The sequence below is a fragment of the Pseudophryne corroboree genome, chromosome 4 (assembly GCF_028390025.1).
Source record: "Pseudophryne corroboree isolate aPseCor3 chromosome 4, aPseCor3.hap2, whole genome shotgun sequence".
Classification (NCBI taxonomy): Eukaryota; Metazoa; Chordata; class Amphibia; order Anura; family Myobatrachidae; genus Pseudophryne; species Pseudophryne corroboree.
Window position 1 is genome coordinate 17,591,580 of NC_086447.1, and position 14,585 is coordinate 17,606,164.

The 14,585-nt window shown below is 36.6% G+C and overlaps 7 non-coding genes across 7 annotated transcripts; 6 read left to right on the forward strand and 1 right to left on the reverse strand.

Annotated features, from left to right (window-relative positions):
• Positions 1-437: 437 nt before the first annotated feature.
• TRNAM-CAU (transfer RNA methionine (anticodon CAU)) lies at positions 438-509 on the reverse strand. Its single transcript has one exon. It is a non-coding gene; the product is annotated as a tRNA-Met (tRNA).
• A 2,521-nt stretch (positions 510-3,030) lies between these two features.
• On the forward strand, positions 3,031-3,104 carry TRNAN-GUU (transfer RNA asparagine (anticodon GUU)). The gene has a single exon. It is a non-coding gene; the product is annotated as a tRNA-Asn (tRNA).
• A 2,261-nt stretch (positions 3,105-5,365) lies between these two features.
• Positions 5,366-5,439, forward strand: TRNAN-GUU (transfer RNA asparagine (anticodon GUU)). The gene has a single exon. It is a non-coding gene; the product is annotated as a tRNA-Asn (tRNA).
• Positions 5,440-7,698: 2,259 nt separating this feature from the next.
• TRNAN-GUU (transfer RNA asparagine (anticodon GUU)) lies at positions 7,699-7,772 on the forward strand. The gene has a single exon. It is a non-coding gene; the product is annotated as a tRNA-Asn (tRNA).
• Positions 7,773-10,031: 2,259 nt separating this feature from the next.
• TRNAN-GUU (transfer RNA asparagine (anticodon GUU)) lies at positions 10,032-10,105 on the forward strand. The gene has a single exon. It is a non-coding gene; the product is annotated as a tRNA-Asn (tRNA).
• Positions 10,106-12,365: 2,260 nt separating this feature from the next.
• On the forward strand, positions 12,366-12,439 carry TRNAN-GUU (transfer RNA asparagine (anticodon GUU)). Its single transcript has one exon. It is a non-coding gene; the product is annotated as a tRNA-Asn (tRNA).
• Positions 12,440-13,526: 1,087 nt separating this feature from the next.
• On the forward strand, positions 13,527-13,600 carry TRNAN-GUU (transfer RNA asparagine (anticodon GUU)). The gene has a single exon. It is a non-coding gene; the product is annotated as a tRNA-Asn (tRNA).
• Positions 13,601-14,585: the final 985 nt, after the last annotated feature.

Here is a 14,585-nt window from a genome sequence, read left to right on the forward strand (position 1 = left end):
TGACACCAGGAAACATAAACCTCACTGCATCCTTGCTGCTTTCTCAAGTGGGAATCTGTTTAATGTGAAAACCAGGTGATATCTAATCAGCACACAGGTAAGAAGTTAAGAAAATCTTTCTTTAAGTGTGAAGATGTTTCTCACAAAATCGTTGCCCCAATGCATCATTGAAATTCAAGCTGGAAAGATGATTTTGAAATATCAATTGTACATTTTGCATTGCTCTTCTGGTGACAATGTAGCTTGTTTTTGTCAATTACCATTTCAGTAATAGGGTAAAGAAAATTAAGTGGATTTCTGAAAGAAAACAATGCTGTCAATATACTATTAAAACAAATTAAAATGTTAAAAGTTATTGTACTTTAAGTAAAAATAAAAGAGTCAAAATATCAATTCCAGTTTTGGAAGAATTTAATTAACAAAAAAATAAGTGCACATAGCAGAGGATGGTTTCGATCCACCGACCTCTGGGTTATGGGCCCAGCACGCTTCCGCTGCGCCACTCTGCTGCTCATGTAAGTGTCAGAGATCCTGAAGTACTCACTCATCATGTGAAAGTACCAATGTGTTTCTTCGTTGGTCAATGGAAGAAAAATCTTGCAAAACTCTCCAGATTATTGCCTTTTTAACCTTTTTCTAGGAAACTTTCTAGATGAATGCTTTTTAGCCTTTGTCAGTACATGCTTTTGCAAGCTGTCTCTGTGGCGCAATCGGTTAGCACATTCGGCTGTTAACCGAAAGGTTGGTGGTTCAATCCCAACCAGGGACGTAATTGACCTTGTGATCAAATTTTGCTGATCTTTAAGTAGACAAGTCAAAATTTCAAACCACCTCTTATGGTGTAGGGTACCTGGCCTTCTCTGATGCAATCAGAGTCATATTTGTTTAAGTCATTTTATAAAAAAACAGGAAGCACAATTTAGCATGGGGTTGCAGAGAAAAAAAATTATGCAGGCAGAGAAATCCAATTGAGTGATTAATCAGCTCTCCATTTTATGGCTTTATTTTTATGCCAAACACATTTGCTCTCTGAAAAGTGTCCACAAAGCCAAGTCTCTGATTAACACCTTTGTAGGAATGGTTTTTCACCTATTACTGATTAAAACTTGCTTCATTGGAAAGGCAGCAAGATGCATCCTCATTACAATGTCCACTGAAATAATACAGGTTGACACCAGGAAACATAAACCTCACTGCATCCTTGCTGCTTTCTCAAGTGGGAATCTGTTTAATGTGAAAACCAGGTGATATCTAATCAGCACACAGGTAAGAAGTTAAGAAAATCTTTCTTTAAGGGTGAAGATGTTTCTCACAAAATCGTTGCCCCAATGCATCATTGAAATTCAAGATGGAAAGATGATTTTGAAATATCAATTGTACATTTTGCATTGCTCATCTGGTGACAATGTAGCTTGTTTTTGTCAATTACCATTTCAGTAATAGGGTAAAGAAAATTAAGTGGATTTCTGAAAGAAAACAATGCTGTCAATATACTATTAAAACAAATTAAAATGTTAAAAGTTATTGTACTTTAAGTAAAAATAAAAGAGTCAAAATATCAATTCCAGTTTTGGAAGAATTTAATTAACAAAAAAATAAGTGCACATAGCAGAGGATGGTTTTGATCCACCGAACTCTGGGTTATGGGCCCAGCACGCTTCCGCTGCGCCACTCTGCTGCTCATGTAAGTGTCAGAGATCCTGAAGTACTCACTCATCATGTGAAAGTACCAATGTGTTTCTTCGTTGGTCAATGGAAGAAAAATCTTGCAAAACTCTCCAGATTATTGCCTTTTTAACCTTTTTCTAGGAAACTTTCTAGATGACTGCTTTTTAGCCTTTGTCAGTACATGCTTTTGCAAGTTGTCTCTGTGGTGCAATCGGTTAGCGCATTCGGCTATTAACCGAAAGGCTGGTGGTACAATACCACCCAGGGACGTAATTGACCTTGTGATCAAATTTTGCTGATCTTTAAGTAGACAAGTCAAAATTTCAAACCACCTCTTATAGTGTAGGGTACCTGGCCTTCTCTGATGCAATCAGAGTCAGATTTGATTAAGTCATTTTATAAAAAACAGGAAGCACAATTTAGCATGGGGTTGCAGAGAAAAAAAATTATGCAGGCAGAGAAATCCAATTGAGTGATTAATCAGCTCTCCATTTTATGGCTTTATTTTTATGCTAACACATTTGCTCTCTGAAAAGTGTCCACAAAGCCAAGTCTCTGATTAACACCTTTGTAGGAATGGTTTTTCACCTATTACTGATTAAAACTTGCTTCATTGGAAAGGCAGCAAGATGCATCCTCATTACAATGTCCACTGAAATAATACAGGTTGACACCAGGAAACATAAACCTCACTGCATCCTTGCTGCTTTCTCAAGTGGGAATCTGTTTAATGTGAAAACCAGGTGATATCTAATCAGCACACAGGTAAGAAGTTAAGAAAATCTTTCTTTAAGGGTGAAGATGTTTCTCACAAAATCGTTGCCCCAATGCATCATTGAAATTCAAGCTGGAAAGATGATTTTGAAATATCAATTGTACATTTTGCATTGCTCTTCTGGTGACAATGTAGCTTGTTTTTGTCAATTACCATTTCAGTAATAGGGTAAAGAAAATTAAGTGGATTTCTGAAAGAAAACAGTGCTGTCAATATACTATTAAAACAAATTAAAATGTTAAAAGTTATTGTACTTTAAGTAAAAAGAAAAGAGTCAAAATATCAATTCCAGTTTTGGAAGAATTTAATTAACAAAAAATAAGTGCACATAGCAGAGGATTGTTTCGATCCACCAACCTCTGGGTTATGGGCCCAGCACGCTTCTGCTGCGCCACTCTGCTGCTCATGTAAGTGTCAGAGATCCTGAAGTACTCACTCATCATGTGAAAGTACCAATGTGTTTCTTCGTTGGTCAATGGAAGAAAAATCTTGCAAAACTCTCCAGATTATTGCCTTTTTAACCTTTTTCTAGGAAACTTTCTAGATGAATGCTTTTTAGTCTTTGTCAGCACATGCTTTTGCAAGCTGTCTCTGTGGCGCAATCGGTTAGCGCATTCGGCTGTTAACCGAAAGGTTGGTGGTTCAATCCCACCGAGGGACGTAATTGACCTTGTGATCAAATTTTGGTGATCTTTAAGTAGACAAGTCAAAATTTCAAACCACCTCTTATGGTGTAGGGTACCTGGCCTTCTCTGATGCAATCAGAGTCATATTTGATTAAGTCATTTTATAAAAAAACAGGAAGCACAATTTAGCATGGGGTTGCAGAGAAAAAAAATTATGCAGGCAGAGAAATCCAATTGAGTGATTAATCAGCTCTCCATTTTATGGCTTTATTTTTATGCCAAACACATTTGCTCTCTGAAAAGTGTCCACAAAGCCAAGTCTCTGATTAACACCTTTGTAGGAATGGTTTTTCACCTATTACTGATTAAAACTTGCTTCATTGGAAAGGCAGCAAGATGCATCCTCATTACAATGTCCACTGAAATAATACAGGTTGACACCAGGAAACATAAATCTCACTGCATCCTTGCTGCTTTCTCAAGTGGGAATCTGTTTAATGTGAAAACCAGGTGATATCTAATCAGCACACAGGTAAGAAGTTAAGAAAATCTTTCTTTAAGGGTGAAGATGTTTCTCACAAAATCGTTGCCCCAATGCATCATTGAAATTCAAGCTGGAAAGATGATTTTGAAATATCAATTGTACATTTTGCATTGCTCTTCTGGTGACAATGTAGCTTGTTTTTGTCAATTACCATTTCAGTAATAGGGTAAAGAAAATTAAGTGGATTTCTGAAAGAAAACAATGCTGTCAATATACTATTAAAACAAATTAAAATGTTAAAAGTTATTGTACTTTAAGTAAAAATAAAAGAGTCAAAATATCAATTCCAGTTTTGGAAGAATTTAATTAACAAAAAAATAAGTGCACATAGCAGAGGATGGTTTCGATCCACCAACCTCTGGGTTATGGGCCCAGCACGCTTCCGCTGCGCCACTCTGCTACTCACGTAAGTGTCAGAGTTCCTGAAGTACTCACTCATCATGTGAAAGTACCAATGTGTTTCTTCGTTGGTCAATGGAAGAAAAATCTTGCAAAACTCTCCAGATTATTGCCTTTTTAACCTTTTTCTAGGAAACTTTCAAGATGAATGCTTTTTAGCCTTTGTCAGTACATGCTTTTGCAAGTTGTCTCTGTGGTGCAATTGGTTAGCGCATTCGGCTGTTAACCGAAAGGCTGGTTGTTCAATACCACCCAGGGACGTAATTGACCTTGTGATCAAATTTTGCTGATCTTTAAGTAGACAAGTCAAAATTTCAAACCACCTCTTATAGTGTAGGGTACCTGGCCTTCTCTGATGCAATCAGAGTCAGATTTGATTAAGTCATTTTATAAAAAACAGGAAGCACAATTTAGCATGGGGTTGCAGAGAAAAAAAATATGCAGGCAGAGAAATCCAATTGAGTGATTAATCAGCTCTCCATTTTATGGCTTTATTTTTATGCTAACACATTTGCTCTCTGAAAAGTGTCCACAAAGCCAAGTCTCTGATTAACACCTTTGTAGGAATGGTTTTTCACCTATTACTGATTAAAACTTGCTTCATTGGAAAGGCAGCAAGATGCATCCTCATTACAATGTCCACTGAAATAATACAGGTTGACACCAGGAAACATAAACCTCACTGCATCCTTGCTGCTTTCTCAAGTGGGAATCTGTTTAATGTGAAAACCAGGTGATATCTAATCAGCACACAGGTAAGAAGTTAAGAAAATCTTTCTTTAAGGGTGAAGATGTTTCTCACAAAATCGTTGCCCCAATGCATCATTGAAATTCAAGCTGGAAAGATGATTTTGAAATATCAATTGTACATTTTGCATTGCTCTTCTGGTGACAATGTAGCTTGTTTTTGTCAATTACCATTTCAGTAATAGGGTAAAGAAAATTAAGTGGATTTCTTAAAGAAAACAATGCTGTCAATATACTATTAAAACAAATTAAAATGTTAAAAGTTATTGTACTTTAAGTAAAAATAAAAGAGTCAAAATATCAATTCCAGTTTTGGAAGAATTTAATTAACAAAAAAATAAGTGCACATAGCAGAGGATGGTTTCGATCCACCGACCTCACGGTTATGGGCCCAGCACGCTTCCGCTGCGCAACTCTGCTGCTCATGTCAGTGTCAGAGATCCTGAAGTACTCACTCATCATGTGAAAGTACCAATGTGTTTCTTCGTTGGTCAATGGAAGAAAAATCTTGCAAAACTCTCCAGATTATTGCCTTTTTAACCTTTTTCTAGGAAACTTTCTAGATGAATTCTTTTTAGCCTTTGTCAGCACATGCTTTTGCAAGCTGTCTCTGTGGCGCAATCGGTTAGCGCATTCGGCTGTTAACCGAAAGGTTGGTGGTTCAATCCCACCCAGGGACGTAATTGACCTTGTGATCAAATTTTGGTGATCTTTAAGTAGACAAGTCAAAATTTCAAACCACCTCTTATGGTGTAGGGTACCTGGCCTTCTCTGATGCAATCAGAGTCATATTTGATTAAGTCATTTTATAAAAAACAGGAAGCACAATTTAGCATGGGGTTGCAGAGAAAAAAAATTATGCAGGCAGAGAAATCCAATTGAGTGATTAATCAGCTCTCTATTTTATGGCTTTATTTTTATGCTAACACATTTGCTCTCTGAAAAGTGTCCACAAAGCCAAGTCTCTGATTAACACCTTTGTAGGAATGGTTTTTTACCTATTACTGATTAAAACTTGCTTCATTGGATAGGCAGCAAGATGCATGCTCATTACAATGTCCACTGAAATAATACAGGTTGACACCAGGAAACATAAAACTCACTGCATCCTTGCTGCTTTCTCAAGTGGGAATCTATTTAATGTGAAAACCAGGTGATATCTAATCAGCACACAGGTAAGAAGTTAAGAAAATCTTTCTTTAAGGGTGAAGATGTTTCTCACAAAATCGTTGCCCCAATGCATCATTGAAATTCAAGCTGGAAAGATGATTTTGAAATATCAATTGTACATTTTGCATTGCTCTTCTGGTGACAATGTAGCTTGTTTTTGTCAATTACCATTTCAGTAATAGGGTAAAGAAAATTAAGTGGATTTCTGAAAGAAAACAATGCTGTCAATATACTATTAAAACAAATTAAAATGTTAAAAGTTATTGTACTTTAAGTAAAAATAAAAGAGTCAAAATATCAATTCCAGTTTTGGAAGAATTTAATTAACAAAAAAATAAGTGCACATAGCAGAGGATGGTTTCGATCCACCAACCTCTGGGTTATGGGCCCAGCACGCTTCCGCTGCGCCACTCTGCTACTCACGTAAGTGTCAGAGTTCCTGAAGTACTCACTCATCATGTGAAAGTACCAATGTGTTTCTTCGTTGGTCAATGGAAGAAAAATCTTGCAAAACTCTCCAGATTATTGCCTTTTTAACCTTTTTCTAGGAAACTTTCAAGATGAATGCTTTTTAGCCTTTGTCAGTACATGCTTTTGCAAGTTGTCTCTGTGGTGCAATTGGTTAGCGCATTCGGCTGTTAACCGAAAGGCTGGTTGTTCAATACCACCCGGGGACGTAATTGACCTTGTGATCAAATTTTGCTGATCTTTAAGTAGACAAGTCAAAATTTCAAACCACCTCTTATAGTGTAGGGTACCTGGCCTTCTCTGATGCAATCAGAGTCAGATTTGATTAAGTCATTTTATAAAAAACAGGAAGCACAATTTAGCATGGGGTTGCAGAGAAAAAAAATATGCAGGCAGAGAAATCCAATTGAGTGATTAATCAGCTCTCCATTTTATGGCTTTATTTTTATGCTAACACATTTGCTCTCTGAAAAGTGTCCACAAAGCCAAGTCTCTGATTAACACCTTTGTAGGAATGGTTTTTCACCTATTACTGATTAAAACTTGCTTCATTGGAAAGGCAGCAAGATGCATCCTCATTACAATGTCCACTGAAATAATACAGGTTGACACCAGGAAACATAAACCTCACTGCATCCTTGCTGCTTTCTCAAGTGGGAATCTGTTTAATGTGAAAACCAGGTGATATCTAATCAGCACACAGGTAAGAAGTTAAGAAAATCTTTCTTTAAGGGTGAAGATGTTTCTCACAAAATCGTTGCCCCAATGCATCATTGAAATTCAAGCTGGAAAGATGATTTTGAAATATCAATTGTACATTTTGCATTGCTCTTCTGGTGACAATGTAGCTTGTTTTTGTCAATTACCATTTCAGTAATAGGGTAAAGAAAATTAAGTGGATTTCTTAAAGAAAACAATGCTGTCAATATACTATTAAAACAAATTAAAATGTTAAAAGTTATTGTACTTTAAGTAAAAATAAAAGAGTCAAAATATCAATTCCAGTTTTGGAAGAATTTAATTAACAAAAAAATAAGTGCACATAGCAGAGGATGGTTTCGATCCACCGACCTCACGGTTATGGGCCCAGCACGCTTCCGCTGCGCAACTCTGCTGCTCATGTCAGTGTCAGAGATCCTGAAGTACTCACTCATCATGTGAAAGTACCAATGTGTTTCTTCGTTGGTCAATGGAAGAAAAATCTTGCAAAACTCTCCAGATTATTGCCTTTTTAACCTTTTTCTAGGAAACTTTCTAGATGAATTCTTTTTAGCCTTTGTCAGCACATGCTTTTGCAAGCTGTCTCTGTGGCGCAATCGGTTAGCGCATTCGGCTGTTAACCGAAAGGTTGGTGGTTCAATCCCACCCAGGGACGTAATTGACCTTGTGATCAAATTTTGGTGATCTTTAAGTAGACAAGTCAAAATTTCAAACCACCTCTTATGGTGTAGGGTACCTGGCCTTCTCTGATGCAATCAGAGTCATATTTGATTAAGTCATTTTATAAAAAACAGGAAGCACAATTTAGCATGGGGTTGCAGAGAAAAAAAATTATGCAGGCAGAGAAATCCAATTGAGTGATTAATCAGCTCTCTATTTTATGGCTTTATTTTTATGCTAACACATTTGCTCTCTGAAAAGTGTCCACAAAGCCAAGTCTCTGATTAACACCTTTGTAGGAATGGTTTTTTACCTATTACTGATTAAAACGTGCTTCATTGGATAGGCAGCAAGATGCATGCTCATTACAATGTCCACTGAAATAATACAGGTTGACACCAGGAAACATAAACCTCACTGCATCCTTGCTGCTTTCTCAAGTGGGAATCTATTTAATGTGAAAACCAGGTGATATCTAATCAGCACACAGGTAAGAAGTTAAGAAAATCTTTCTTTAAGGGTGAAGATGTTTCTCACAAAATCGTTGCCCCAATGCATCATTGAAATTCAAGCTGGAAAGATGATTTTGAAATATCAATTGTACATTTTGCATTGCTCTTCTGGTGACAATGTAGCTTGTTTTTGTCAATTACCATTTCAGTAATAGGGTAAAGAAAATTAAGTGGATTTCTGAAAGAAAACAATGCTGTCAATATACTATTAAAACAAATTAAAATGTTAAAAGTTATTGTACTTTAAGTAAAAATAAAAGAGTCAAAATATCAATTCCAGTTTTGGAAGAATTTAATTAACAAAAAAATAAGTGCACATAGCAGAGGATGGTTTCGATCCACCAACTTCTGGGTTATGGGCCCAGCACGCTTCCGCTGCGCCACTCTGCTGCTCACGTAAGTGTCAGAGATCCTGAAGTACTCACTCATCATGTGAAAGTACCAATGTGTTTCTTCGTTGGTCAATGGAAGAAAAATCTTGCAAAACTCTCCAGATTATTGCCTTTTTAACCTTTTTCTAGGAAACTTTCTAGATGAATGCTTTTTAGCCTTTGTCAGTACATGCTTTTGCAAGTTGTCTCTGTGGTGCAATCGGTTAGCGCATTCGGTTGTTAACCGAAAGGTTGGTGGTTCAATACCACCCAGGGACGTAATTGACCTTGTGATCAAATTTTGCTGATCTTTAAGTAGACAAGTCAAAATTTCAAACCACCTCTTATAGTGTAGGGTACCTGGCCTTCTCTGATGCAATCAGAGTCAGATTTGATTAAGTCATTTTATAAAAAACAGGAAGCACAATTTAGCATGGGGTTGCAGAGAAAAAAAATATGCAGGCAGAGAAATCCAATTGAGTGATTAATCAGCTCTCCATTTTATGGCTTTATTTTTATGCTAACACATTTGCTCTCTGAAAAGTGTCCACAAAGCCAAGTCTCTGATTAACACCTTTGTAGGAATGGTTTTTCACCTATTACTGATTAAAACTTGCTTCATTGGAAAGGCAGCAAGATGCATCCTCATTACAATGTCCACTGAAATAATACAGGTTGACACCAGGAAACATAAACCTCACTGCATCCTTGCTGCTTTCTCAAGTGGGAATCTGTTTAATGTGAAAACCAGGTGATATCTAATCAGCACACAGGTAAGAAGTTAAGAAAATCTTTCTTTAAGGGTGAAGATGTTTCTCACAAAATCGTTGCCCCAATGCATCATTGAAATTCAAGCTGGAAAGATGATTTTGAAATATCAATTGTACATTTTGCATTGCTCTTCTGGTGACAATGTAGCTTGTTTTTGTCAATTACCATTTCAGTAATAGGGTAAAGAAAATTAAGTGGATTTCTTAAAGAAAACAATGCTGTCAATATACTATTAAAACAAATTAAAATGTTAAAAGTTATTGTACTTTAAGTAAAAATAAAAGAGTCAAAATATCAATTCCAGTTTTGGAAGAATTTAATTAACAAAAAAATAAGTGCACATAGCAGAGGATGGTTTCGATCCACCGACCTCACGGTTATGGGCCCAGCACGCTTCCGCTGCGCAACTCTGCTGCTCATGTCAGTGTCAGAGATCCTGAAGTACTCACTCATCATGTGAAAGTACCAATGTGTTTCTTCGTTGGTCAATGGAAGAAAAATCTTGCAAAACTCTCCAGATTATTGCCTTTTTAACCTTTTTCTAGGAAACTTTCTAGATGAATTCTTTTTAGCCTTTGTCAGCACATGCTTTTGCAAGCTGTCTCTGTGGCGCAATCGGTTAGCGCATTCGGCTGTTAACCGAAAGGTTGGTGGTTCAATCCCACCCAGGGACGTAATTGACCTTGTGATCAAATTTTGGTGATCTTTAAGTAGACAAGTCAAAATTTCAAACCACCTCTTATGGTGTAGGGTACCTGGCCTTCTCTGATGCAATCAGAGTCATATTTGATTAAGTCATTTTATAAAAAACAGGAAGCACAATTTAGCATGGGGTTGCAGAGAAAAAAAATTATGCAGGCAGAGAAATCCAATTGAGTGATTAATCAGCTCTCTATTTTATGGCTTTATTTTTATGCTAACACATTTGCTCTCTGAAAAGTGTCCACAAAGCCAAGTCTCTGATTAACACCTTTGTAGGAATGGTTTTTTACCTATTACTGATTAAAACGTGCTTCATTGGATAGGCAGCAAGATGCATGCTCATTACAATGTCCACTGAAATAATACAGGTTGACACCAGGAAACATAAACCTCACTGCATCCTTGCTGCTTTCTCAAGTGGGAATCTATTTAATGTGAAAACCAGGTGATATCTAATCAGCACACAGGTAAGAAGTTAAGAAAATCTTTCTTTAAGGGTGAAGATGTTTCTCACAAAATCGTTGCCCCAATGCATCATTGAAATTCAAGCTGGAAAGATGATTTTGAAATATCAATTGTACATTTTGCATTGCTCTTCTGGTGACAATGTAGCTTGTTTTTGTCAATTACCATTTCAGTAATAGGGTAAAGAAAATTAAGTGGATTTCTGAAAGAAAACAATGCTGTCAATATACTATTAAAACAAATTAAAATGTTAAAAGTTATTGTACTTTAAGTAAAAATAAAAGAGTCAAAATATCAATTCCAGTTTTGGAAGAATTTAATTAACAAAAAAATAAGTGCACATAGCAGAGGATGGTTTCGATCCACCAACTTCTGGGTTATGGGCCCAGCACGCTTCCGCTGCGCCACTCTGCTGCTCACGTAAGTGTCAGAGATCCTGAAGTACTCACTCATCATGTGAAAGTACCAATGTGTTTCTTCGTTGGTCAATGGAAGAAAAATCTTGCAAAACTCTCCAGATTATTGCCTTTTTAACCTTTTTCTAGGAAACTTTCTAGATGAATGCTTTTTAGCCTTTGTCAGTACATGCTTTTGCAAGTTGTCTCTGTGGTGCAATCGGTTAGCGCATTCGGTTGTTAACCGAAAGGTTGGTGGTTCAATACCACCCAGGGACGTAATTGACCTTGTGATCAAATTTTGCTGATCTTTAAGTAGACAAGTCACAATTTCAAACCACCTCTTATAGTGTAGGGTACCTGGCCTTCTCTGATGCAATCAGAGTCAGATTTGATTAAGTCATTTTATAAAAAACAGGAAGCACAATTTAGCATGGGGTTGCAGAGAAAAAAAAATATGCAGGCAGAGAAATCCAATTGAGTGATTAATCAGCTCTCCATTTTATGGCTTTATTTTTATGCTAACACATTTGCTCTCTGAAAAGTGTCCACAAAGCCAAGTCTCTGATTAACACCTTTGTAGGAATGGTTTTTCACCTATTACTGATTAAAACTTGCTTCATTGGAAAGGCAGCAAGATGCATCCTCATTACAATGTCCACTGAAATAATACAGGTTGACACCAGGAAACATAAACCTCACTGCATCCTTGCTGCTTTCTCAAGTGGGAATCTGTTTAATGTGAAAACCAGGTGATATCTAATCAGCACACAGGTAAGAAGTTAAGAAAATCTTTCTTTAAGGGTGAAGATGTTTCTCACAAAATTGTTGCCCCAATGCATCATTGAAATTCAGGATGGAAAGATGATTTTGAAATATCAATTGTACATTTTGCATTGCTCTTCTGGTGACAATGTAGCTTGTTTTTGTCAATTACCATTTCAGTAATAGGGTAAAGAAAATTAAGTGGATTTCTGAAAGAAAACAATGCTGTCAATATACTATTAAAACAAATTAAAATGTTAAAAGTTATTGTTCTTTAAGTAAAAATAAAAGAGTCAAAATATCAATTCCAGTTTTGGAAGAATTTAATTAACAAAAAAATAAGTGCACATAGCAGAGGATGGTTTTGATCCACCGACCTCTGGGTTATAGATCCAGCACGCTTCTGCTGCGCCACTCTGCAGCTTATGTAAGTGTCAGAGATCCTGAAGTACTCACTCATCATGTGAAAGTACCAATGTGTTTCTTCGTTGGTCAATGGAAGAAAAATCTTGCAAAACTCTCCAGATTATTGCCTTTTTAACCTTTTTCTAGGAAACTTTCTAGATGAATGCTTTTTAGCCTTTGTCAGTACATGCTTTTGCAAGCTGTCTCTGTGGCGCAATCGGTTAGCGTATTCGGCTGTTAACCGAAAGGTTGGTGGTTCAATCCCACCCAGGGACGTAATTGACCTTGTGATCAAATTTTGGTGATCTTTAAGTAGACAAGTCAAAATTTCAAACCACCTCTTATAGTGTAGGGTACCTGGCCTTCTCTGATGCAATCAGATTTGATTAAGTTTTTTTATAAAAAACAGGAAGCACAATTTAGCATGGGGTTGCAGAGAAAAAAAATTATGCAGGCAGAGAAATCCAATTGAGTGATTAATCAGCTCTCCATTTTATGGCTTTATTTTTATGCTAACACATTTGCTCTCTGAAAAGTGTCCACAAAGCCAAGTCTCTGATTAACACCTTTGTAGGAATGGTTTTTCACCTATTACTGATTAAAACTTGCTTCATTGGAAAGGCAGCAAGATGCATCCTCATTACAATGTCCACTGAAATAATACAGGTTGACACCAGGAAACATAAACCTCACTGCATCCTTGCTGCTTTCTCAAGTGGGAATCTGGTTAATGTGAAAACCAGGTGATATCTAATCAGCACACAGGTAAGAAGTTAAGAAAATCTTTCTTTAAGGGTGAAGATGTTTCTCACAAAATCGTTGCCCCAATGCATCATTGAAATTCAAGATGGAAAGATGATTTTGAAATATCAATTGTACATTTTGCATTGCTCTTCTGGTGACAATGTAGCTTGTTTTTGTCAATTACCATTTCAGTAATAGGGTAAAGAAAATTAAGTGGATGTCTGAAAGAAAACAATGCTGTCAATATACTATTAAAACAAATTAAAATGTTAAAAGTTATTGTACTTTAAGTAAAAATAAAAGAGTCAAAATATCAATTCCGGTTTTGGAAGAATTTAATTAACAAAAAAATAAGTGCACATAGCAGAGGATGGTTTCGATCCTATGACCTCTGGGTTATGTGCCCAGCACGCTTCCGCTGTGCCACTCTGCTGCTCATGTAAGTGTCAGAGATCCTGAAGTACTCACTCATCATATGAAAGTACCAATGTGTTTCTTCGTTGGTCAATGGAAGAAAAATCTTGCAAAACTCTCCAGATTATTGCCTTTTTAACCTTTTTCTAGGAAACTTTCTAGATGAATGCTTTTTAGCCTTTGTCAGTACATGCTTTTGCAAGCTGTCTCTGTGGCGCAATCGGTTAGCGCATTCAGCTGTTAACCGAAAGGTTGGTGGTTCAATCCCACCCAGGGACGTAATTGACCTTGTGATCAAATTTTGGTGATCTTTAAGTAGACAAGTCAAAATTTCAAACCACCTCTTATAGTGTAGGGTACCTGGCCTTCTCTGATGCAATCAGAGTCAGCTTTGATTAAGTCATTTTATAAAAAACAGGAAGCACAATTTAGCATGGGGTTGCAGAGAAAAAAAATTATGCAGGCAGAGAAATCCAATTGAGTGATTAATCAGCTCTCCATTTTATGGCTTTATTTTTATGCTAACACATTTGCTCTCTGAAAAGTGTCCACAAAGCCAAGTCTCTGATTAACACCTTTGTAGGAATGGTTTTTCACCTATTACTGATTAAAACTTGCTTCATTGGAAAGGCAGCAAGATGCATCCTCATTACAATGTCCACTGAAATAATACAGGTTGACACCAGGAAACATAAACCTCACTGCATCCTTGCTGCTTTCTCAAGTGGGAATCTGTTTAATGTGAAAACCAGGTGATATCTAATCAGCACACAGGTAAGAAGTTAAGAAAATCTTTCTTTAAGGGTGAAGATGTTTCTCACAAAATCGTTGCCCCAATGCATCATTGAAATTCAAGATGGAAAGATGATTTTGAAATATCAATTGTACATTTTGCATTGCTCATCTGGTGACAATGTAGCTTGTTTTTGTCAATTACCATTTCAGTAATAGGGTAAAGAAAATTAAGTGGATTTCTGAAAGAAAACAATGCTGTCAATATACTATTAAAACAAATTAAAATGTTAAAAGTTATTGTACTTTAAGTAAAAATAAAAGAGTCAAAATATCAATTCCAGTTTTGGAAGAATTTAATTAACAAAAAAATAAGTGCACATAGCAGAGGATGGTTTCGATCCTATGACCTCTGGGTTATGTGCCCAGCACGCTTCCGCTGTGCCACTCTGCTGCTCATGTAAGTGTCAGAGATCCTGAAGTACTCACTCATCATATGAAAGTACCAATGTGTTTCTTCGTTGGTCAATGG